At 33.5% G+C, this 27,723-nt stretch overlaps 1 long non-coding RNA gene and 1 pseudogene across 1 annotated transcript; one reads left to right on the top strand and one right to left on the bottom strand.

Moving 5' to 3' along the window:
• LOC128170701 (uncharacterized) overlaps positions 1-27,723 on the top strand; it is a 723,116-nt pseudogene that overhangs the window by 24,070 nt on the left and 671,323 nt on the right.
• Positions 16,615-26,369, bottom strand: LOC128170751 (uncharacterized). The gene is made up of 3 exons (XR_008241887.1): positions 26,262-26,369; positions 18,701-18,800; positions 16,615-18,296 (listed from the first exon to the last, which is right to left on the bottom strand). It is a non-coding gene; the product is annotated as an uncharacterized LOC128170751 (long non-coding RNA).

Below are 27,723 nucleotides of genomic sequence, written 5' to 3'. Positions count from 1 at the left end.
TAACCGTGTTTGATCACCACAAATAATTTAAAAAATAATTCCTTCTTCCTTAAAAAGAATTAAGTTAAGTAATACTTCTTTAAAACTCTACCCTTCATAAATTTTTTGAACGACTTATTCTTTCCTGATCAGGACTACGCTTTTGTCCTTGGGGGATAATAAAACGAACAGTTGCTATGACGAGTACGGTCATATAAAACACTAGTTTTTGGTGCAGCAATGGACTTCATCAGGTAGAGTTTTGTCAATGGTGGTTATAGGTTATAGAATAACGTGTTGCAAATTTTATATGAAATATTGATATGTGACTTGAACAGCCTGATATGTGTCTAGAAATAAGGAATCTGAAATCCATATCAAGAATACATATCAAGAATAGATCATGACTTGTATGTATGTGTGTATGAATGTGTTATATGTACAGTGTATTATAAAATGAAAAACTGCAAATAAAAAAAAAAAAAGAATACATCAACCAACGACAACGAAGTTTAAGTAAAATTCATGAACTAATTCAACAATAAATATTTGGTAGCAGAAAACTATTAGAATTCGTTGTAAAAAAAAAACCTATCAACAAAAAAGGGAAAAGTACAAATCCGTCTCTGACTGAAGTTAACAAATTTTAATATTATCGGTTTCCTTAATGTAAATTATAACAATTTCAAGCCTTTATGGAACGCCGTTCTGTCATTATACAAACTTTCAATAATACAAGTCCAAACCCACGACGCAAAAAAGACGAAGTATTAACAATATCCACACCCTGGTTTAAAAGAAACAAACTAGAATTATATGATTTAGATTATATCGAATCAGTTTTATAAGACTTAAGTGAAAATAATATGTAAGCACTGGGTGTAAATGTGTTGAATGCATGTATATGCCGAATGCTGTTCTATATAATCACACCAGAGAATCTTAGGCCGTACCTGTATGAGGCATATATTTTATTAACGACATCGTTGATTTATATGAATATTGCACCAGTCTATTATTAAATGTTATATTAGAGTGAATTTGAGCTCATATAATATCGATATGCCAAAATTAAGATTATAGAATGCAAAAGCAGAGGAATACCAGTGGGCGAGCAACGTTGTTTCAACGTTGAGAAATGGTTGAACTCAAGTCGACGTAAAATAAACGTTGATTCCACGTTGAAGACTTACCCTACTTTTAACATTGAAGGCAACTTTCACTTTTCTACCTGAAAACAACGTCTTAAAAGAAACATTTTAAACTTTGAAACCAACTTTTTCTATTATCTTATAGATGTTTTATTGAGGTTTTACTTATATCTTGTCAAATATTATAGCATTCAACAAGTGTTATCAAAATAATTGATATTAATTAAGATATATTTTTGAACCTGAATGAAATCATATTTTTATGTTCTCAAATTACAATGATTTTTCTAAAATAAAACTAAAAAAAAACTTTTCACTTTTCAATCAAAAGTAATTGTTTGTTTAGACATTTTAATTCAAGAAATTTGAGGTAGAGCTGCGCTTACACCGTGACTAATTAACTAGGTCGGTTCAATTACTGCTACAAGCACTGCTGATCTTAAAAGTTATGCAATTTACCAGAAAGCTTGACTGCTAAACACGCTAGTGGTGAAAAAAGGAAGTCAGTTTTTAGGTTCACCTCATGGTGGTCTTTAAACGAATTCCATATCCCGTAAAATGCAGGGTTTCAGCTTTTGGATTATTGTGCCAATTTTATACTCTGGAGTGGTAAGAACATTTTGCAGAATGCAAATGATCACTTATAGAATAGACTTATGCAAATTAGTTTGCGCCAGTTAAAGGTTGCCATCTTTCAATGCTGAATCAATGGTGAAGTGATGCTTGTACATCATATTTAGTCTCCAAGATGAACCATCAAATTTGCAACTCAAATTTATGATATGCAGTGATCCTTATTCTTAGTGGTCAGCTTAGATCGCAGTGAACAGTGACCCAGATTCAAACACATTTTACCTCAGCCTTCACGCTATCTACTTACGTGCGGCGTTCTAGTACTATTATTCAGTAGTCAGACATTAAATAATTTCTTTACTATCGGAAAGTGCTTATCATTGGTATCAAACCTAAATTTAGATTACAATAATCTCTTAGGAAGTTTGGCATTATTAATAGTGTTTTATGATTTTATGATTTTAATGTTGCTACAACATTCTGTTGTTTGCGAAAATCTAAATGGAAGGTAAAGTAATAAAATAGTTTTAGGGTTTTTGTGCCGAACATTAATTTTTTTAAGTCGATAGGAAAAGAAATGAGATTGTAACCAAAATTAAAATACCATTGTTTCGACAACAAATGAAAATTACCTTTTCGTTTTCACAGCAGTCGCCATGAATTACAGTCTTTTAACGCACCAGTGTTGTTTCTTTATCCTAGTCAATTTTGATTTTCGCATTTCTTGTTATAAAGAATGACTAGAAAATACGCATAATTTTAAAAGACAGACATGCCTAATTGATCTATTTCTTGTCGATTCTTCTGTATGCAAAAAGATTGGATTAAAAACTTCTCTCGCTTGCTTGTTTTATCTTGTGCGTTTAATTGTAGAATCCCTTTGTACGTTTGGACTGCGTCAATTGACCTTTGCACATCGGGTGTTGCTAAAACGTGGAACGGAAAATGGCACAGAAAATGGAACAGAAAACGGAACGGAAAGCGAAACGAAACAAACAAGGGCAAATCTAATGCAATAAGCAATGTTATTAACTTGACAGATGTGTTAATTATTGCTAAAACGATATATATTATGTACTTTTTGAATATTTTTTTAAACGGACATGATCTACAGTACTGCTTGGTGTCGTTTAATATTCAAGGCCAAATTTCATTCTCTGGTCTAGCTTCGAAATCTGCATACGAAGTTTTGACGATAATATTGTTTTCTTATTTCCTTAGTAGTAGACTTAAAAAGTTTGTTCAGTATATCATTCTAAAGCAAAATGAAACACTATCCATCTTTAGAAAGATATCTGCCTATCTATGCATTCATGATGGAGTATTTTTTACCTAGTTCAATACTTTCTCTTCCTTTTTCCTTATTCGCCTTGTTCCTCTTCGCCAATGACCTCGTCTTCATGGTCTGACAAACATCCTGTTTTGACCTCGACAAGTCATCATCGTTCTTCCTCTCAGTAGGAACATCAAACCGGGTTAAATTTCCTACAATCAAATCTGCAAATCATTACTATTGCCACTTCTTTCACTTTGACATTATTTATATTGACTCCAATCTACACTACCAAACATGTTATCATACATGTGCATCTCTTTGCAAGTGTTACACCATGCAAGATTCCAAAAAAAAATTTTATTTCTCAAAATAATTAACATTTTTACTACATGAACTGATGTACATCACATTTTCAGCAAAACAGTCATTAAGGTCTTCCGTTTCCAACGGAAGACCTTACTGTTTTCGTACTGTTTCTTCTTATTATTATTATTTTATTCCGCAAATTTTGTGCACGCGATATCTCAAAAACGTTCGACCATTTTTGTCACAGATGATTGCCAGTGAGTTTTTACGACCAATTTTGTGCAGAAAAAAACTCAGAGACTATCAGAAATATGAATATGAAATTTTCAGGATAGATAGACCATAGTTTGAAAATGTGCAGAATGTATTTTTTTTGGCGCCAGGGGCGCCATTTTCTTGAGTTCGCCTAGGCTCAAAAATTGGGTACGAATTTTGAATCAAAATTTTCATACGTTTTGATATGTATCTTTTAATGAGTTGATATTTTGTTAAGACATATATTCTAAAAATGGTAGAGAATCAAAAGTTCTTTCCAACAAAATCAAGAAATAGGAGCTATCCCCTTAGATTAGGGGCCAAGACACTCGTTAACTCTGTTACAAATAACTTTAAAACGATCACGATTTTGTAATGTATTATGGAAGCAAAGTTGTTGATCGTAACAATATCTATCAGGTAAAATCGTTGTCATGCCCATTCATTACGTAATTTTGGATTTTTAGGGGCCAAAGTACTTAAACTTTGACGCTATATATTTAGAGAAGATAAAATGCCTGCATTCATGATACTAAGAGATTCCATTAATCAAAACACCAATGCTTGTCCCCATTAAGGATCTAGAAGGCTTGCCACGCCCATTACGTAATTAGGGATTTTAGGGGCCAAAGTACTAAAATTTTGACGCAATATATCTAGAGAAGGAAATATTCAATCAACTGTACCTTAAAAATAAACAACAAGTTTATATACGTGTAAGAACAAAAAATGTTAGTATTTGTGAGATCTTTCAAATGAACTGAAGAAAAGGGGGTTGGCCCCTGAAATTAGGGGCCAAGACACTCGTAAAGTCTTTTACACATACCGATCAAATTTGTGTAATGCATTATAGAAACAAAGTTGTTGGTCGTAACAATATCAGCTTGAAAAACTCATTGTCACACCAATTGATGACATATATAGGGTTTTAGGGGACTAAAATCTGAAATCTTTAATGTGCTGTATGTGAAAAAGCAAAACACTTTGTTAAGCATTTTAAAGAATATTGACAATCGTATACATTATCTGAAATGGAGTGGTTGAGGGAAAATTTCATTGGTATTTTAATCGAATCGTTTAAAAATTGAACGGAAGACCTACTCGTTACTCGTAACGAGATCGTATCTAGTTTCTGTTCTATTTACCCTACCATTCTCAATTATAAATCAAATCGTGTCTTTGCCTACACCTATGGTATGGTGTTAGTGACATTAGTTGGCGCTGGCACGATAAAGGACCTATACAGCTCAAAGTCAAGAATTCACATAGGTCTTAAATTGAAGGCGTGCATGGTTAAAGTACAACATAATTAGAATATATCAATCAATATATGCATCTTATTCACAGGCACATGACGTTAAAAAATTTTGTCATAATAAAAACAAATACCCCATACCTAAAAACGCGTGTATTATTTAGACTAAGGTAGTCTGGTACTTATTTTTATGATGACAAAAAGTTATAGGCCTAGCGTTGGGTGCCTGTGTATTTTTACTACGTAGAATGCACGTATTACGCAAATATTTGATTCAATGTGTACAAATCAAGAATAAAACGTTATCAGTGATAGATGTACATAGCTGAGAATCACTGTTTGAGAACTTAATTTTCGCTTTACTTTTAGCAGAATTCCCCGGTTAATGCAAAGCCTTTCATTCACGGTTCTATGTACAAGCGGAGGGGGCATGGTTTTTCATACCCAAAGTCCTAAAAAATAACTTATTAAATTAGTATAACAAAGCTACCAAAAACCGCCAAACGAAATACCTCCCCACCTTCCTGAAAAAAAATCTAGCTCCGTCACTTCCTTGCAATCATTTGTTCTTGACACACAACACACAGTAGGCCAATTCATTTTATTTTGTAATCATTCAGATTTTGTTTTCAAAATAGAATGATGTTGATTATTTGTTTCAAGGCCCCCCCCCCCCTCATTTTCAGTATCATATATGTTAAAATACATTAATCCATTAAATTAATTAAATTAGTTAATTAAAACACCTTAACACCTTCACCATTCTATCAATGATCTCTATTGGTGTGTATCCTTTGTAACATAGGCAAACGGTCTAGGAATTTAAACAAAACAATTTTTTTAATGAATATTCATCGCCCAGTCTTGGTGATTGTCCATATAATATGTTTAATATGAATGATGGCGTTTCTTAAATAGTTTGTGTCTAATGGCAGCTCGAGTTGTATTTAATATTTGTAAATTAAAATGTCATCCAGGTTTTTCCGTTTATAATCTGACCCTGAGGTCCACGCAGAAAATATATAAGCGAGGTTAAACCGGATGTTATGGGGAAAATTCAGCCTGCGCATGAGCTAACCTGGTTCCCGTGCGTAATGGGTAGCTCAGGGAACCAGGCTAGCACACGTTTATCTGAATCAGGATCGGGATTCCGTGCCATATGCACATATAAGTTCAAAGGCGCTGTAATTGTAAAGTTGTCGGTAAACAGTACAGAAAGAAAGTATTCCTTTTAAAGTAATGATTGGCATGTGATATGAACTATCAGTATTATGAAATAAGTTAATGTTATGCCGAAACTACAAAATGCATCAAATAGCATAATTTGCAATGTTTTGTTGTTTTCCGAATACACATGTAACTTAACTATAGATCAGTTTATAGTAGGCGAGGCTAGAAAACTTCCCGATTATTTTTTTAAGCATTTAAGTATGATTGAATAATTATGTCACTATAAAACTGAAAGTTTAAATCTCGAGAAAAATGTCACGAAATATGAAATTTTTAATTTACACAAAGCTGTCTCACTGCATAGTTAACAAAGTCGTGCGAATCGTAATATGTGCGCAAATAATAGAATTCACCGAATGCCTGATTCTATACATGCAAACTTCATTCATAGATAGATCATAATTATTTTAGAAGTATGAATCCTTTAAATTCTGAGATAAAAAGTCAGGGCTATACATACAAGTAGTATAGGGGGCTGTATAGGGGGGCAAAACAATAGAACCATTGTTGTCGAGAAGTCAACCTTGACCTACTTAACGGGGTATTTCTATTGTTATGCTAATTAGGATCGAAGATCAAAGGGATCAATGATCAATTATATTGTTATGCTAATCAATAGATCGAAGATAAAAGGTAATAATATTCAGTGGATCGAAGATCATATTCAATGGATCAAAGATCAAAGCAGTCAAGGTCAGTCATCGAAGCATCCCAGAGTCAATCAAGCGATGACTATTGAAATCAATAGTTTGAACCCCAATAAAAAACTCTGTTGTTCATACCCCCACCTAAAACAAACCAATATTCAATGGGGGTATTATTTGTAAAAGGTATTTATAGTTACCAAAGATGAATGCATCGATGATCATAGAAATCAACAGTGAGTCATGACACGGGGGGTTGTACGATGTAGATCTATCATTGGGTTAACTATCCCGCCTGGATGTACCTCTATTCATCAGCCAGTCAAATGATATTTTATGAAATAATTTGATTAATGATACATATGACTACGGGAGATGTGATAATATTGAGGAAAGATTCCCCTTCTTATTTGTTTTGAAAAACTTAACACGCCAGTGATCGCCATCATAACAATTACATCTGCATTTTCTTAAGGAGTATCTAAATACACACCACACCTGTATACATTATCGTTTATTTTATGTATTTGGTTATCATTTTGTCACGGATATCGAATTTTATATTGTCATAAGTTATTTACTGAACTGTGTCTAGGAGAAATGACGATTTAATTGACAACACGTTTCGCCGGCCCATTAAAAAAGAATTTCACACAGTCGTGATTTTCATCATTGAAACATGTCTAGGTTAAATGGAAACGAAATCAAAAACAAATATGACGTTTTCAAGATGTTGTTATCATGTCTAAGTGAGAAGTTAAAAGTTTAGAATAGTCTCTTGGGCTCTTGAAAGTCGTCCAATTCGTTCATTGAGAAAAATAATGAAATTTTACCCAATTATAATGTAGTGAAAGTATGAAATAATATGAATCAAATTGATTATTTTATGTTATGTGAAAAAATCAGACACATTAGAAAAAAAACCAATTTCACAATAAATGATATACAATGTAGGTCAAAGAGTAACTCAGATAATTTAGCGTGAACGCTAACACGATGTCAATGTTTAAAATAAACCACTACTACGTCTGCGAGTGGGTATGCAACGCAGGACCGTCAAATTCCCCTTTCTTAAAAATATATTAATATCATAACATACAACGTTTACTGTTAATCACATTAGGCTTTATAAGGCGTGAGATTTTATTACGACAAAAATAACACGTACTTCTAAACCCCCATTTCTTTGTGTCATTCTTGGAATTGCGGAACTGGTCCCGAGGGCGTCGTTGTTCCTGGGAGTGAGTGTGGCTGTTTCCTCCATTCTCCTCCTACACCCCCCCCCCCTACACACACACGCGCCAGAAGTCACCCTTATGCATTTAAGGCAGGCTCTTAGTCTCTTCCCCAGAATAATAAGCCTGATCAGGTTTAGGGCTGTAACCCCATGTAAGAGGCTTCCGACACTGAAACCACAGAAATTAAATTATTCATATAAAAGGAAAAATGTTCTTTTAGAAAATAAACTATTTACAGAAAATACGGCAATATCTTTTTATTAGATTTACATTTAATATTCCAACCATATTATCTTTTATTGATGAAAAGAAAAAAAATAATTGTCATATTGAAAAATTACTACTGATTATTGAGATTATTCATACCCTCTTCCTCTTTCCATTTTTTCTGTCAAGTTACTTGATTAACATGCACATGAACCACGGCAACATGCTACATCATCCCAAGTAGTATTTATAGACATAAAAAATACACAGAAGGTAAAAAAAAGTTAAAAATATTTTTTTTAAAATGGTGAAAAGTGTAAACAAGGAAATTATCACAATAATTGTGAAACCGTTTATTTCATGCACTTAACGCAGATTGGGAAAAAAAAATAGTTAACACAAAAATTTCTTTTATGGGTTTAGTGGCCAAATGCATCTCCATTCAGTCGTCATCAGACACATGCATTATATTTTCTCTAGCTTTCTTTCTATATTACTTATTAACTTTATAAAACCAGAAACATGCTTATATGAAGGGGAATAGTGCTAACAAGAAGTAAAATTTGTCAGATTGTGTAATTTTTTCACGGATTGCGTCGATTCCTGTTTCCTGGTGGTTTAATGTCGATGCTCCTAGGTTGGTACTATCTGTAACGTCTCTGTTGATGTGGTGTGTTCAGTGTACCTATCAGTGCTAATGTTGGTGTAATGTAATGTATTGATGATGCTAGTAATTGTTGTGAAAATGTTAAATTGTGTAATAGTGTTAAATTTACTGGACCGCCGGTGATCCATGGTCCGAGTAGGCAGTGAACTGTGTGTATTATGTAATGTGCCGATGTATGTCGTTACAGCTTGTGAGATAATGATTATAATTGTAGGTTTCTAATTAAAGTCGGTAGGTGTAGTCGCAATGCCACTGGGTAGGTATGTGTGCGAGTTGGTCGAAATATCGTGTTTTACGGTCGGTTGATCTGATGAGGGGATGTTATGTTGTCGAACAGAGGATTGAACAGAGGAAGTCTCTTCAAAAAATAAAAAGTCAATCTCTGGATGTATTTGCACCAGCAACAACATTAAAAAAAACTAACAAGAACAACAATTAATTAATGGGCAGCATCATCATCTTTATTATAAATTATTATTTATGTCTTATAAATTATATGTTTTCGCGAATGTTTCTAGACAGTTATTTCGGTAGTAGATGAAGGGTGAACTCAACGACATGTAATACACAGTTTACACTTGCATATTATTTAAGGTGTCTCTCTACACCTTGCATTATTTTAATCAAATCAGCAGAGAGATTCTTGATTATGATAGAAAGCATGCTGAATAAGATGTATTTAACTTTAAGAGGCGAAAAAATTGTAATTTTGGATAAAGAATTATCTTTTCAAAAATTTAGTTTAGTTAATATGATCAAAAGTCCCAGGAGGATTCGATTTCATGATCTGTGCTTCACTTAACGACTGAGCAATGTCAGTGTACAACCAAGTAGATTGATAAAAACGATTAAACAAAATATCAAAATCGCCATCTTGTTAAGTATGTGTCTAGGTGTAGCGAGGGTCCTTAATGTAAATATTGGAAGTCAACAAGATAATAAGAGCAATATATAAAAATCGACAACAATATACAAAAAAGACACAATAAATTGACAATTACGAACCGTTCTATAAGCTCTTTATAAAGTTTTTCATTTTGATGGAAAGCCGATGGTTTGCATTGTTAAATTGATAGGCTTATGAAAGAATGAGGAAGTCTACGAGCCCTATTTGATTCGAACAAATCGACATCTGAAAAATTCTACTATGTATGCAATTACCATTGTCAACCCTTCAAACTCTAGTTTTTAATGTTTTTGACATGAATTCCCTATTATGTGTTTATCCATTTCATTTGGTTGTATATTTTGTATAACCGAAGCTTAAAAATAATAGACCAAGATGATTTAAAACTTTGGAGGTAATTTCAAATTGTAATTCAGAGTCTTTTAATTTAATCATTCTGTTTCCCGGTTTTGCAGTCCAATTATTTATAGCCAAAGAATTGTCTTTTTCGCATCTTCTAAAGAGTTCTAAACGGTGAATCAGCGTCACTAGTATGACTTATTCTTCTTTACTCCTTCTATTGTTATTCTAGCTCAATCACCTTCAATTTTAATAAATAAACTAGAAATGCGTATTAAAATTTTTCTACCAAATTTTTAATACATTTGAATATGATTGCATATAAATATGTTAGTTTATTACATATTGACACATTTATGTATTTAACAAGGTTAATAAGCACCAATTCAGCAAACGCTTACTAAGCTTGCGTACTTTAAGGGGCATGGTTACGATTTTGATCTAGATTTCTTTTTCTTTTTCTATTGTTTACCCTGATTTAGTAAAGCATTTCCAACGATCAATCAAAATTTTAGTGTCAATGGTAAGGTAATAAGCAAGAGCTCACAATTCTTTGTTTTGTAAACAAGACTCCTGACATGTTTTTGTTTTAAATTCGTTCAATATATTTTCTGATTTTACTATCTACGAGTTCGTTTTGAATACAAATCAACAGTTCCTATCGTTCGTAATATTTATTTTTGGTCTAGACCCTAAACTTTTCCTCAATATTCAAAATGTAAACAAAAATAAGAATATGGCTATGTTTTCATAAGAAAGAATAATTTTGACCTCTGTGTCCCGCTTAAAACTCGACGACCGACACTAAAGATTTGGTCGACTATTAGAAATGCCCTACAGAAGCATTATAAACATTAAAAACGGAAGAGAAAAACGTGACCATTTCCCTTTAAACACGCGAGTAAAGCGGTTAAACAAGACTGTTATTACTCTCCGAAAGCAAACCATTCATGTTCTTCCTTGAGAAAAAAAAATTCTATGATATTCTTTTAAAACCATTGAATATTCAAAAAATCATTGACAATGTCACTCGTACGATTTTATCTTGCTACACTAGACGTCAAAATGGTCTAGGTCATTTGGTTCAGAAGTGAGACCGTGCGCAAAGAATTTGTTTTCATTCTTTGTTTAATACTTTCTATATATTTATATCTCTATGGAAAATTGTCTTTCCTGAAAATCACTGAATTAACAAATTACATGCTCCTATCATTACAAACCTTGGCAAAAGGTACTTTTTGCTGAAATGCATGTTCAAGCAAGAGAATTAGCAATTCACAATTTATTTCATTATGTTTTATATGTATGTTTTAAACCTTCTATATATTTCATAACTATATGCAACCAAATAATGGACGAGAAATTTGGCTACCATAATTTTCTATAGGTTACTCTGATTGGGAAAAGCTATGAGTCCCTTAATGGTTGGTTTACACTTAATTTAGATGCTATGTATACCTGATCCTTGAATTCCGCAATGATGGGAAGTAGTTATGTTCCATCTTTCATACAATGGAGGCGAAACAAAGAACAGTGTTTGATATCCCACAGTGATTTGTTTTTGTAAAAGGTGTCAGCAGCGATTTTTTTCTTCCAACGTCCGACCGCTTGCAATGTTACATACAAGTACAATGACTCTGACCACCAGTGCAAGCGATTTAGTTATGATCGAAGCTAATGTTCTTTTTTAACTTGTTTTATTTTTTAATAAATATGCTCTACGGACATAAAAACAGTAAGTTTTCATAACACTGAAAGACAAATGCATTGTTGTAACACCCAACATACTAAGTAAATTGTAAAAGAATAAATGTTAATAGTGATATTAAGAACAAATTATCATGTGATTCGTTCACAATCGTGACAACATTGAACAAGACCCCGACAAAGTACTGATTTCTAGCTAGACGAGGCTTACCACCGTGATGTCTGTGATATATAGAAATAAAGAAGGGATGATAAGTGCCAAATTTACACAAATTCGTCTTCTCTAAAATTGACATTCCTAAAAATTACTACTTTCCCGAGAGTCTACAAATTACAGACTCCTATTATTACAAAAAGCAACAACCAATGCCTTGCAGATATTGGGCAAAACGCACTTTTTGCTGAAACGCATGTTCACTTAACAAAACAAACGATGCAGGATGTATCTTTTATATATTACTATTAACGGTTTCTTTGTATACCTACATGAATTATCTTGATATCAGATATGAGTTAGAAAAATCTATGTTCGAGCTTATTTCAAAACCTTTAATAGTTCTTCATATCATTTGTGGTTATTTATGTATTAATAAAAAGAAAAGAAAAAACTTTTGTTCTTCCTCAATCTTCTTATAGAAGGTTTATCAAAGAGAAAACTAATAATAAAAACTTCAATTTAATGCACTGCGACACTTCAACAGTTTACCCGGTAATCGCCTTTGAGAAATCATAGAAATCTGTTTATCTATGGGATAGGTTAAACAAAGATAATATCAGCCAACGAGCTATGAATATTTCATTTCTTCAAAGATAAGACGTTTGTTTAACCTTTTAATAGTAAGAATACATAAAAGTTAAAATTAAATATCTGAAGAATTATGATTGCTAATTGACTTCATCTTTAATAAACGCTTGTTGCAAAATGCATGTACACGTAATTCTGGTTGTTTATTCTGGGTGATGTTGCATGAGGTATAATTCTTAATTTTACATGAAGTGAGTTATGAAATATATGCAACACATTGATAAGCTCGACTTCCCAGACATTCCAATACATGTCCAGGTCGGAGGTATTCCTTAATTCGATACGAGAAACGACATATCTATTTATGTGTTTGGCTACGAAAAGAGAGAAACACATCCTCTACATCTAACCCGAGAATGAGGATTAAAACACATGGATTTCTTCGTTATAACCTGGGAGGATAAATCTCATTACTGCTTGATAAAAAAAATTAACATATTAATAAATATGTACAGAAAGGAAATCAACTATTTCATTGTCATCATTATCTCCATGGGTTTTCTAAAAATCGGGTTTTAGAAAAACACGTGTCTTATTGTGAAGAACACGGTGCACAGCGGGCCGAGTTGCGAATTAATAAAGACAAATGGCTCCAGTTCTGCGTTGTTTCAAAGTAGCTCAAGGTTTCATTTGTAGTCTACACTGGATGAAATATCTGGTTTCAGCGCTGCGGAAACCCTTTGGAAACTCTGCGGAAACTTAAGGTTACTTTAAGTTTCCGACAGGTTTCAGCACGGAAACTTCAAGTTTCATTAAGTTTCCGCAGTGCTGAAACTTAGGCTGTCCATGAATCCAAATGGTTTCCGCAACGGAAATTTACTGAAACTTGAAGTTTCTGCATGGTTTCAATCTCCATATACGTTTGGGATACATATTGTTTACAAATGGTTTCCGCGATGGAAACTTACTGAAACTTGAAGTTTCTGCATAGTTTCAACCTCCATATACAATTGGGAAACATATTGTTTACAAAGGGTTTCCGCAACTGAAACTTACTGAAACTATTTATATTTTTGCTTTCACAAAAGCTGAGCAAGGTTTCTTCTTTATGTAAAAACAAAACAATTTCAAACAGTTCCAAATTCATTTTGTTCAAAAATCTGAAATTGTTTCCAATAATAAATAAAATACAGCCAAGATACAATAATGGAGAAACATCCATATGGCAATTCCCTTATTAGGGACTTTTATTTAAAAAATGATAAAATTGCACAAGAAAAAAAAACTCCCATAGAAATCTTTACATTTGTATTTTTTTTCATCTCGATTAAATGCCTATCAAATCTCCCTTTAAAAATGCAACAAAGATCTTACTTTTTAGCTCACCTGAGCTGAAAGCTCAAGTGAGCTATTCTGATCACATTTTGTCCGTCGTCCGTCTGTCCGTCCGTCTGTCCGTCTGTCCGTCTGTAAACTTTTTACATTTTGAACTTCTTCTCTAAAACCGCTTATCCAATTTCAACCAAATTTGGCACAAAGCATTCTTATGGGAGGGCGAATATAAACTGCAGAAATAAAAGTCCGATCTGTATTCAAAGCGGAGAAAACCTTAAAACTGTAGAAAAAGGGGGGGGTGCATTTTTAAAAATCTTCTTCTCAAGAACTAATTAGTTCAATTCAACGTAGTTTAGCATAAGTTATCCTTATGGGAAGGAAAATATAAATTGCAAAAATTAAGTGCTAATTCTGATTCAAATCTGAGTTATTACGAAAATAAAAATAAAGGAAATGCGTGTTTCAATCAGTTTAATAGCTTCGGGCTCGGCATACGGTAAGAATTACCTACGGTAAAATGAGTAGGCAAGACTTGGTCTGAGCAAAACAAAAGGTATTAATCTGCCAATCTCATTAAAATTTCGGGATATTTGATGGACCAGTATATGTGTATTCGGTGTTAATATTGCTGCAAAATAATGCGTATTTGGAATTGACGATTGCCGATCTGCCCCGGCTTTTATTTTGCCACGGCCCGGGTTTGCATACCCATTTTACCAAGACTCGTATTCCATACTTCTAAAACGAGGTTCTTTGTTTAAAGCAGCCATGACATTATACGAAAAAGGGTCGATCTGACTATAATGAATTTACTTGCTATGCAACCGTTCGCGTATGAAGGGAAATTTTTGAAACATGCAAACTATATTGGTGCCGATTTTGTGAACCGGTCTGACCGTCACAATTTCAATGCGTTGACAGTTTTCACACATGACGTTGGTGTTAGCTTGTTCTGATTTTCGTTTCGTTTTCATTATTTATGCTTTGTAACCTGGGAACTATCGTCTGTATTTCGTGATTTTTACGTATCAAATAAAACAGAGACTACGGTAAATCAAACAGTTAACAGTTTACCTGCGCAAATTAAGCAAAATCTGATGTAGGAGTACTGAAATACAATTCATTCTATCGGTAATTCGGCATTATCTTTTGCGTAATGGTAGATTAATGCAAAAGGGTTTTGTTGAGATGCTCAGCATTTTCTCGAGTTTATTCAGTTTAAATAGAGTTTGATATCGCTGACGGAAATATGTAGGTATATACATGTATATATATGATTCATTTCGAAAAAATAGATTGTGTTCTTTATTTGTTATACATGTAGTGCATGTTTCTTGTGTTTAATTGTTACCCTACAATTTCTATTTACTAACGATATTTGAGTGTTAAGCTTCGAATTATAAGCAAGATACAGAGTTTGTACACAGATCTTAAAAGCTAAAGATTAAAAAAGTAAAAAAATTGTCAATATTTATTACGAAAATGTTCAAAGTCTGTTCTTCCAGAAACCAACTTATTGAATTGTAAACTTAACCTTTTTAGGTCACCTGAGGGTGGGGCTACAATGGGGGGGGGGGTCGAAGTTTTACAAATGAATATATAGAGTAAATCTTTAAAAATCTTCTTCTCAGAAACTAATCGGCCAGGAAAGCTGAAACTTGTGTGGAAGCATCCTCAGGTAGTGTAGATTCAAAGTTGTGAAAATCATGACCCCCGGGGGTAGGGTGGGGCCACAATGGGGGATCAAAGTTTTACATAGGAATATATACAGTAAATCTTTAAAAATCTTCTTCTCAGAAACTAATCAGCCAGGAAAGCTGAAACTTGTGAGGAAGCATCCTCAGGTAGTGTAGATTCAGAGTTCCCCAGGGGTAGGGTGGGGCCACAATGGGGGATCGAAGTTTAACATAGGAATATATACAGTAAATCTTTAAAAATCTTCTTCTCAGAAACTAATCCGACGGCAAAGCTGGAACTTGTGTGGAAGCATCCTCAGGTAGTGTAGATTCAAAGTTGGGAAAATAATAACCCCTGGAGGTAGGTTGGGGCCACAATGGGGGGTTGAAGTTTAACATTAAATAGAGTAAATCTTTAAAAATCTTCTTCTCAGAAACCAGCCAGGAAAACTGAAACTTGTGTGGAAGCATCCTCAGGTAGTGTAGATTCAAATTTGTGAAAATCATGACCCCTGGGGGTAGGTTTGGGCCACAATGGGAGGTCGATGTTTTACATATGAATAAACAGAGTAAATCTTTAAAAATCTTCTTCTCAGAAACTAATCAGCCAGGAAAGCTGAAACTTGTGAGGAAGCATCCTCAGGTAGTGTAGATTCAGAGTTGTGAAAATGATGATCCCCAGGGGTAGGGTGGGGCCACAATGGGGGGGGGGGTCAAAGTTTAACAAAGGAATATATATGGTAAATCTTTAAAAATCTTCTCAGAAACTAATCAGCCAGATGATTCCTTATAATTGTTAAGACTTTGGCCCCAGGACAATTTTTTGGCCTCACAAGAAGGTTCAGAGTTTGATGTACGTTTATATCCCATATAAAAACTATTGTTAGGGATCTTTTTGAGAACTGCAATACTCAACATATGATATGACTATAAAATCATCCTGTTAGAAAAGGGACTAATGATTATAAACATAAGAATATCCAGGGGAAAATGGATTTTATTTATACAGGATCTACATGTATTATTGTACATTGTCCAGATAGTTTGTATTATGACTCCATTGAGCTGATTTTATCATAACTATTGTTCCTCAGGTGAGTGATGTGGCCCATCGGCCTCTTGTTTAAAAATATGAATGCAATTTACAAAATAACTGCACGTACATGAATAAACAAAGAAAACTTCACTGTTACATGAACATGATACACTTGTTTCAATTTGTTTTGAACTACAATGAATATGTACACCATAAAATATTTTCGAAAAGTCTAAAGTATCCATTTAAAAAAAAAATACACTACAAGATAGTAGTTGACTATAGAGGTATGACCCAGATTTGATTTGAATATGTCAATAAATTCCAAAATGAGGTCAAAGTGACCCACTTACAAGTTGGGATAAACCTTTTCTTTGTTAGTAATATAATCTAATGTTTTACAATAGAACAGGATTTGATATCATTTTTTTGATAATCCATTAAGTCCAAAGTGAACTTTTCATTTCCACCCATGATGTACCAACTGATCAGATTTTAATATCATAAGCCTGTCAGTATTTAATAGATGACCCAGAGGGAGATATGAAAAGTTTGTTGGCCAATAAAAAGTTAACTATGGAGCAGTCTGTCAAATCATGTGCAAAAATATGATGTACACATTTAATTAATTATGCTGATTGCAACACACTTCATTCCTGATGAATATTCTTCTTTACACACGGTTTAACTTCATACATTTCACTACTTTACCTACATTAATTTTTTTAAATCCAAGACATGAAGTAAAATATACATTGTTTATATATGACAAGTATTACTACATGAACATGTACTTGCTTTTTGTAGCATGAATGTATAAAATACAAAGTATCACACAGATCATTCACCTTACAATTCTCATCAATACCAGCATTTTACTTATGATATAAAAGCTAATTCCAATTAAATATTAGTTACATAACACAGATTAAAATAAAACCCACATGGAAACAACTTTCCATCCAAGTAATTTTGTTATATAAAAATTGTAATACATGGGGTATATGTTGTCTTTATATATTTTCATATACAACATAATTGAATATTGTTTGGTGTATTTTATCATTTCTATGACCCATGCATTCATCTCCTAATGCAGTGTTTTTACATTTAAGATTGGTTTCCTAATTTTTCATATATTGCTGCAAAGTTATCAATAAATGTTTAAACAAAGAAAATGGAAAAAAAAGTAGTTAACACTTATCAACTTGGAGGTGTGAGGATATATGTTATATGGAGTCTAATATTTTATGCAATATTTGCAAATATAACAAATTATTTAAGGAAATGAAAGTTAATATCTGCAAGGTCTAATCGATCATTTAATAAGTCAAAACCAGGGTTGGCCGGGAAATACCACTCAAAACCATGTGATTTTCTAAGATTCTAGCTTACAGACAGACATTGTAATATACTGGTATTTGATCATATAAAAAAAGTACTTTTATAGTTTATAGTTTTTTTGAAATGAGAATACTTTACAGTTAAAAAGTCTTGTTCTGCAGAGGTTTAGTCGGGTCGTAGAGATGTGTCCATTCGAATCAATAAGGAGTGTCCTTGGCTGTTGTTGATGTAACCCGAGTCGTAGTTTATGGAAATAGGCCTTTTGGGGGGACTTTCGAGCATTGTCCAGACCGGTGAAGCACTCATATGATCACATCATGGCTACAGCAGACTTAGTAGTTCTGGACAGTGGTAGCATTAACATTCTTTTTCTTGCGATGAACTTGTTCCTTTCACTGGGCTGTACTTTATGTCTGTTCTATTTATCTTAAACATGAATAATAAAGTTTCATTTAGATTTTTAAACAATAAACATAAGTCATTCAGCCAAATATGTAATAAAAGCATTCTGAATAAAATTCTGAATACAGAAGCTACTATGCAGTTGCCAGTTGCTGTTTAAACTATGTCATATAATGACTACAGTAGTATCTGGTTTAAAATGTTTCATTTTATGTTTGAAGCTATGTTATTTTCATTTTGATTCAATTATTGTTTGTTGAACAATGGAAAAACTTATCAACAATAAGTGTGTTTCACCCCCCCCCCCCCCCCATCAACCCCCTTTTCAAGAACTTAGACCTGGATTTCCCAAAAATTACTACAGTAAATTATAAACATCCAACACAAGTATAAGTTAATGGTGAAAATAATCAATTTCAAAGCAATACCTTGCGTTCACATCGTCCAGCTGGTCAAAACATTCACCCGAATCACCGAACAGAGGATGCAACTAATCACCGGAAACATTGACTTTGTATGCTGTCAATGCTGAAGAAGAAAAACGTGAAAGATTTCATTTTCCGGATTTAATTAATAAAAAAATTTCGTTACATTTAGAGTTTGTAAATTGTATAATGTGCGAAAGATTCATTATTCGTCTTGTTTACCAACCAAGCATTCATATATTAGGGACGTTTATATAATTATATATGTGTATACCCTGGATAATCTTGATTATCATGCATATAAAGTTGGTTAATGGTTAACTTGGTCAAAACGTATATTTAAAAGAGATACGGTAACTAGAGACGAGCTCGTTGCAAGCAACGATTAGGTTTTCCGTCGTAGCTGCGTCATACTTGTGACGTATTACAAAAAATTGATAGCTGACCATACTACAATATTAGATGTGTAAACACTGAGAAACAAAGTATTATATTTCTGTGACCGCGTAGATTTTACGGTGATAGAGAATTCGTCTGGATCTGCATCGGTCGTATGCAGTACAAACCGGGTGAGGGAATGTTGGCGTAAAGTGTATAAGGTATAAGGTTGTGGCGCGCTGTGGGCCGTAAGCTAAAACGAAGGGTAGGTTTGCCGTATTCCCGAAGGTCCACCAGTATACAGTTCCAGAGAAATAAACAGGCAATTGATGCAAGATTCCACATTATTGGATGAGACTCAACGATGGCAACATTATAACAATTTAACAGACAGACATGTTACAAACAAGTCGGATATGGCCAGTAGTGGCCTCCGGACTCAAGACTCTGGGAGAGTCGGACGTGGCCGGGGCTGGCCGCCGTATTCCAGACTGCGCATTGACAATTGTACATAACTATTTATAAGAATTTTAACAGTGAGTATAAATTGAACGGTAATGATATAAGTAAGCTGAGTAAAATGTTCACAGATATAAACTAATTAAATAAACTCAGTGAGTCTTTGATGTCCAAGAAATGAAAATCTGATAATTGCACAATGTTGTTTTAAGAGATTAACAGTCCTTGAGACATGACACTCTGTCTCTTTGAAATCACATATAAAGTATGAAAAGTGTCAATCACTAAATAAAAAAGTAACTTTGTAAGAAATAAACTGTGAGAAAAAATTACGAATTTTACAAGCAAAGTCAAAAAAAAAATATAATTGAACAGTGCATTTTGCACGATGATACTACATGTTTATAAGCAAATACAGATCTTAACACGTTGTCTCTAGTTTGATTCGCCGCATTTTATTCACAGAGTGGGACTGTGGTTATGCCCGGTACGAAGGTAAAAAGACCATTGGCAAACGTTTTACACGCATTTTTATCGAACGCAAGCGCCAATGAATCTCTTAGTATATATGCGGAGATCCTGGAAATTTTACAAGGGGTTTTGAAGAATAATTTTGTATTTCGAGGAGGGGGAACATGCGCGGATCAGAAAATTTTTCCGGGGTGGGGGTTGAAAAGTCAGACGGTTATTTGAGTTTGCCAAGGGATGTCCGAGGCATATTTGGTAAGTTTATAATGTACACGTAATTGAAAGAAATTTCGCTGGGGGGGGGGGGGGGGGGTCTGTAACCCTTCCCCTTCTAGATCCGCCGGAGAAGACCGATGCCGGTAATTTTACTATAATTTTAACCATTTTTTATTTAAATATTCATGATCATAATTATCAGAAAACCAATTTTACCTTTCAAAGCAGTTAAAACTTAAGATACGAACCATTTAGTCTCGGTGAGTATTGCGTCCGCGTACGAAAATAATGGCAATTTTCAAGAAATTCGGATGGACGATCTGTGTCCAAGGTCGTCCACCCGATTCTTTTTCTGACTAAAAGCTACAGACCTGCAGTTAGAGATTGTCAAACTCTTATTGATTATGTCAAATTGTTTGTCTCAAAGAATCATTTTGTAAATCAATAAAGTTTTACCTTAAAAAAAAAGAATGAAATCGGGCACAATTTTCAATGTTTGCATTTTACAATTTTATGGTCTAATAAAATTTCAAGAAACAACTCTTCATTGCTTTACCCGAAATATTGCATGAAAAAAAATTTACATCGCATTTTTAAAATTACAAAAGGATATTCAAAATGAACTTGGATTAACTGCTAACAAACAGACATAAAGAGAGACTGAGAACCAATTTCTTCTCTTTTTTTACATCAAAAGAAACTAAAAAATAAATCAAAATATATTTTTTCTTTGTATGCGTTAATGAAAATGTAGATCAGCAAGGGGTTCTTTGTCGTGCAAGCACCTACTTACATATATAATGTAACAGATTGTTACACGGGTCTACAACGATGACAAATATCGAAAAGGCAATGTTGTTGGTGAAGGATGAATGTGTAGTTTGTTTTTGAAGTTTATTTTTGATACATGTAATTATATTTATCTGGATCGGTTATGTTTGTTAGTTTGTTTTGTTTATTAAAGAGGGGAATAAAGAAATGAGTAATTTCCAAGCACGTAGCATCGTTTTTGAAAGTGGGGGGGGGGGGCAAACTCATCCAACAAATCTTGACAAGCAAAAAAAGAATTATTTTTTTTTAGAATTTTCCAAAATTTTCAAAATTTCACTCATAATTTCATGATTTTCATCCAATTTTTAGCTCACCGAGACGAAGTCAGGGGGAGCTTATGCTATACCCTCGGCGTCGGCGTCCGGACCTGGTTAAAGTTTTTGTTGCAGGTCCTGTATCTAAGCTATTACTTGTCCTATTTTCACTAACCTTGCATGGATGATGCATCTGGACCTACTTATGGACTTGAAAGACTTGGATGCTGAATCTGAGTCCTAAATTTCAGATGCTGGAGGAGGTTAAGGTTGTTGGACCAGGTTAAAGTTTTTGTTGCAGGTGCCCTTTGATAGCAATATCTAAGTTACTGCAGGTCCGTACTTCACCACACTTGCATGGATGGTGCGTCTTATGATACTGATGCACCAGACAGACTTGAGTGCTGAATCTGAGCTATAGGTTTCGGATGCTGGAGGAGGTTAAGGTTTTTGGAGCAGGTTAAAGTTTTTGTTGCAGGTGCCCTTTGATAGCAATATCTAAGTTACTGCTGGTCCGTACTTCACCAAACTTGCTTTGATGGTGTGTCTTATGATACTGATGCACCAGACAGGCTTGGGTGCTGAATCTGAGCTATAGGTTACAGATGCTGAAGGAGGTTAAGGTTTTTAGAGCTGGTTAAAGTTTTTGTTGCAGGTGCCCTCTGATGATTATATCTTAGTTAATACTTGTCCTAACTTCACCAGACTTCCATGGATGGTGCGTCTTATGATAATGATGCACCAGACAGGCTTGAATGCTGAATCTGAGCTATAGGTTTCAGATGCTGGATATGGTTAAGTTTTTTGGAACAGGTCACATGTTTAATAGATAATAGTACTATTTCAAACTTGCATAATTGATTAAACTGTAATATGAATGAATCACAGAGGAAGCTTCAGATGCAGACCTTGATCTCCATTATCAAGGATGCTAAAAAATATATCTTAGTTAATACAGGTCCTAACTTCACCAAACTTGAATGGATGGTGTGTCTTATGATACAGATGCACATGACAGGCATGGATGTTGAATCTTAACCATATTAGGTTGCGGATGCTGGAGCAGGTTAAGGTTTTAATTGCTAGTGCCCTCTGATGATAATATCTTAGTTATTACTGGTCTGAACTTCACCAAACTTGCATGGAGATGCCTTTTATGTATACTGTTGCACCTGACAGGCATGAATGCTGAATCTGAGCCATAGGTTTCGGATGCTGGATGAGGTTTAGTTTTTTTGGAACAGGTCACATGTTTTATAGATGGTACCTTGCATAGTTGATTTAACTATATTATAAATGAAACGCAGAGGTTGCTTCAGATGCAGAGCCTGATCTCCATTATCAAGGATGCTAAAGAAATCTCCCACCTCACTAAAACCTGCTTGATAGAAAGATGTGGTTGTTGTTAAATGATATAACATAATTCCTATGATAAAGTATTGTATGATATGAAACATTATTGTTTAATATGATACAATATAATATCATATGTAATATTATAAAAAGTGATATGATACGATATGATATTGAATCATTTTTTTTTTTTTATATTTTTATGTTATGATATTGAAACATGATATCGTTATGTATAGTATTGTATATTATGATACAATATTGTATAATATTATATTGTATTATTAATTTATTATTTTATCACATGATACTATTACATAAGATATTGCAAAATATAATATTGTATCCTATGATACAATATTGTATATTCTATAATATTGTATCATACAATATTGTTTAATATGATATTAGTTTCTGTAATATAGAATTATATCACATGAAATTGTATAATATGATACTGTAATATTATATAATGTTGTATCATATTATATTGTATCATATGATACAAATATCATATTATGATTCAAAAATGATACAGTATCATACAATGTCTAAATTTTACAATATAATATCATATGTTTCAATGTTATGATGTATTATGTAATATGATATTGTAATATAATACTATATTGTTTTATATATTATGATATTGTATTATGTGATCAAATACAATAACGTATAACACAATACAATGTCATACCATACGTAACAATATCATATCTCATAATTGTTTATTATGGTATTTTATTGTATTATATGATATATGTTGTAAATATGATAGGATGCAATATTTAATTTTATATTAATGTATTGATTAACATATGAACATATGATTATCATACAATTTTTTAACAGATGATATACGATTTTGTGTCAAAACAGAATCCATGAATATCCAAGATCATAAAGTATGATTTTCATTTAATATGATAAAGGTGGTCTCATAAAAGTGAAGTCTCATAAGGGTGATGTCTCGTCTCGGTGAGCTTTGTAATCTGTGATTACCTATGTTTTTAACATGCTACAAAAATGGGGGGGAGGGGGGCAACTTCATGATGATTCAATTTTTTATGTAAATTTTAAAAAAATAGTTGCTGCGAGAAAAAGTGGGGAGAGGACATCTTTATGTCATATAACATGTGAAACTGATTTCATTCCACCCACAAGCTTGAAATAATGAAATAATTTTAATGAAAACAATTATATAAATAGACGTCATAAATCCCATATCAAACGACATATTACTACTTGATTCTGCGCGTCTTTTTAATGAATTTATAAACAGCGGCAACTTCTAAAATGTATTTTTAAAGGTAATGTCAGCTGCAAGTCTGTAGACCTTGTATGAAAAATTTCGGATGGTAGTCAATTTTACCGGGATACAGACCGAGCGGTACATATGCAGTTAAGGTAACTAAGAATGATTCCAATAAAATACTGTGTTGAGTAATGCAAGCTTTTAAGAAAGCAATACTTATATTTGTTTAAAATATAACACCCAAATACTTCGTCTTACATTCGCTATTTGTAGAACAAGCAGAACCAGTATCAGTCTGACCCGCCTCACCATATACATTGTTGGAATTTAATTGTCCTAGCATTGCATTGCTCTGCATGTACACAATTTCTTTTAAAAATTAAACTCTTAAAATGTTCATCTATATGGCTACACATAACGTACACACGTGATTCAAAATAACCAACACGGAAAACGGTAAAGACTTCAGTCATTGAGTCTACATTTTATAGAACTTGTAAAAAAACACATTGCGGGTCTGAATGTTTGTTGATATGTCAATCTATCAATATACAATTTGCTAATTATTTTCGATTGCTAAGGCTACAGCGTATTTGATGAACATTGAACAACATTTTTTCCATGCCACTTTTTTCCATGGAAGATAGCGAATGTATACAAGTATAAAGCATTTATAAAATTTATTTAATTACCTCTTTAGAATTGTGTATGGAATAAATAATTTATAAGTTGCTGCTGAAGGTTGTTTGGTATTTTCGTTTGTAGATGCTTTGCAAGTAAAAAACCTGAAACGCGGGGCAAGTCATAATTAATATCCCTAATAACCGTAACTTAAAACTAGCGGCTTTGGATTCAAATATTATCGTATACGAATATTAAGTTCACTTTTTAAAATCATCTCCACGATGATAATTATATTATATCCATCGCAAATCAGTATTTTTTTTTTTGCTTTAAAAGAATTGTTCTATCGGGAGCAATCCCGCGTTCGTTTAAATTGCCAGCGTACATTTGTCATGTCAGTAATACACATTGTGCTTTATAAGACGGCCGTGTATACGTATTGTAGAAAAGTTGAGTTTAATTACCATGCATTGGAACCATTTTGTTAACACATCTCCCAGTACTGAAACAATTCAAAATGTCTCTGTTACAGTAACACAGTGGGGCGACGCGTTAAACGTGTACGTCCAGCTCTACAAGCACATGCACTATCGTCTAGGCGACGGCCTGAATACAGCTAGCGACTCTCCTATCGATCGGTTACCTGAGTCTCGTAATGCGTCTAAACATAGACAGGGGCACAGTTATGAAACAAACAACAAAAATAAGGACAAAGAGGTTCATATATATGAAATGAAAATGTACATATGAATAAAAACATTTAGGAATTTTATGTGGAATTATTTTTGCGCACTACATGTATCAGTTAGTGCATTACAAGAAGCCCTTTCATAACCTCATAAACGTGCGCACCCCCACAAAAATGGACCGAACTGACAACAATTGTTTCTGCAAATACTGACTATAAATTACGAAAACATTAAATTGAATACTATAGAAGGATTCAAAATTAATTTCTTTACAACTTTGCTTCAATAATGCATTAGAATTTTTTATTCCTTTTTTAAGTTATTGACAAAAAACTTTGGACGCCTCTAACTCCCTATTTATAAGGGCCAGCCCTTTTTTCGGCACATCGAATGAAAGGTCTGAGTAAGACCAAGAACTTTTAAAATACATGTTATAACAAATTTTTATCATGTAGAAAACTAACACGGAAAATACGCGAATTTTTTTGATTTTTTTTCTTACCTTTGTTTCAACATCTATACCACCCCTTTTATTTGCATTTAAAAAATAAATAAAATATATCTCGCACAAATTCAATGTATTAGCTTCCAAACCAGCCCATCTTTGAGACTCTGCCAGTCATCGTTAAAGCTAAACCCCCTGGACAAAAGAAGTCGTTAAATTTTACTAAAAGGGAAATAACTCAAAACCGGATAGGGATTTTCCTCAACTAAAATATGCAACGACAACATCACGCGGCATGTTATCAGTCCTGAAAATTTCAAAACAATCGGTGAACAAACGAGCGAGATATTAAGGATCAAAGTTGGCGTCTAGAAGAAAAAAAAAAAAATAAGAAATTTGAAAATTTTTCAGAATAATAGTAAGGTTTTCCGCTCCCAGCGGAAAACCTTAATAAAAATTAAAACGCCGAACCAAGTTTGAAAAAATGACGCCATCTTGTTTTGATGGCGCGAGATCTCGTTTACAAATGAGAGATAAATTAGAGCCTTGAAAATGTTATTGGGGGTATCTATATTGTGAATTAAGTTACCTTGACATGAGTTCTTCGTTCCTGCATTATCTCCTTGTTGTAGAGGCTATTAATGCTTCTCAATTCTCCATTTTACAACAGCACCTTCTTGTCCATTTTAACCTTCGCTCGGAATCATATAGTACGCCAATACTGACCAATCAGAACCCACTAAATCTTGGAAAAGTGCATCTTGGGATAGTTTAAAATGAATAATGTTTAATCAAAATTATCATTTTTACCGAATAGTATACTTTTTACATGTATATTTATTTTAAATAAGAATGTCGGAGTCAGTATTTCCTGGTTAAATACGACAAAGTATTGGCGTGTGTTTGTTACAATTGTATTTGTAACACGTGATTAACCAAAAAAATGGCCGACCTTTTGTTTACAAATGTCTAATGAAATTAAACAAGTTTTAATGAGACATATGTATCAGATTTTCTCTTTAACTATATTTTATTTACATGTACTGATGATTTAGCCAAACTAAATATTATAGAGCCATATATAGTTTACTGACAAGTTAGTCTTGACTTGTCCAATTTTCACCGCAATTCTAAGCACGGTCATATTCTTATTCAAAATAAAGAGGTGTGAACATATTATGTTCATCACAGAGCAGGTTCTGCATGAACACACAGAAATCACAAATATAATTAGATGCCGATCAATTAACGGGGTCCGGTTAACAGCGTTCACCCGTATGGTGAATTTACAACTACGATGAATCGATGGCAATTATTTTACAGTTACACATGTGCACTGATTGGTCATGCGATGAACAGTACGTTAAGAATACATATGAAATTAAAATACAAACAAGCCGGGAAGTTAGACGTACACGTCGGACTGATATATAAACAAAATATAATTTTAATTATTTGGTATACTTTCTACATCAAATGTATACGAATGTATAATCAAATTTTAAAAATGAGATTAAAATCACGTGCACCACATGCCTAGTGCTGGATTTTAAACTGATTTTGTAATATAACGTATAACTTCAGTAAAATTATAAATAATGCTTATTATATCTTATAACAGAAACATGTGCATGTTTCATAAACATGTATCAATATCTGTGTTTACAGTACAGAAAGTAAATACAAAGTGTAGAAATGCACGAATCACAAAGGCGTCGAACCGGGGGGGGGGGGGGGGGCTAGGGGGGGGCTTAGTGCAAAGTTAGACTTAACCAATAGGCATACAGCCCCCCCCCCCCCCCCCAATTTTTCTCGCCGGAAATGCAATTGTTCCTAAATTTACCTTGAAAGATTGAGAAGTTGGAGTAATAGGCATACTAGCCCCCCCCCCCCCCCCCCCCCCCCCGACACGGATTAGGAATTTCATGATTTTGGGAGAAAAAAATTTGGGTAGGGAAATTTATATTCGGAAGTATATAGTATAGGTAATCCCCCCCCCCCCCCCCCCCCCCACGGATTAGGATTTTCATGATTTTGGGAATTAGGGTTTT

This window comes from Crassostrea angulata, chromosome 2 (assembly GCF_025612915.1).
Source record: "Crassostrea angulata isolate pt1a10 chromosome 2, ASM2561291v2, whole genome shotgun sequence".
In the NCBI taxonomy this organism is placed as follows: domain Eukaryota; kingdom Metazoa; phylum Mollusca; class Bivalvia; order Ostreida; family Ostreidae; genus Magallana; species Magallana angulata.
This window is presented reverse-complemented; position numbering and strand designations above follow the sequence as displayed.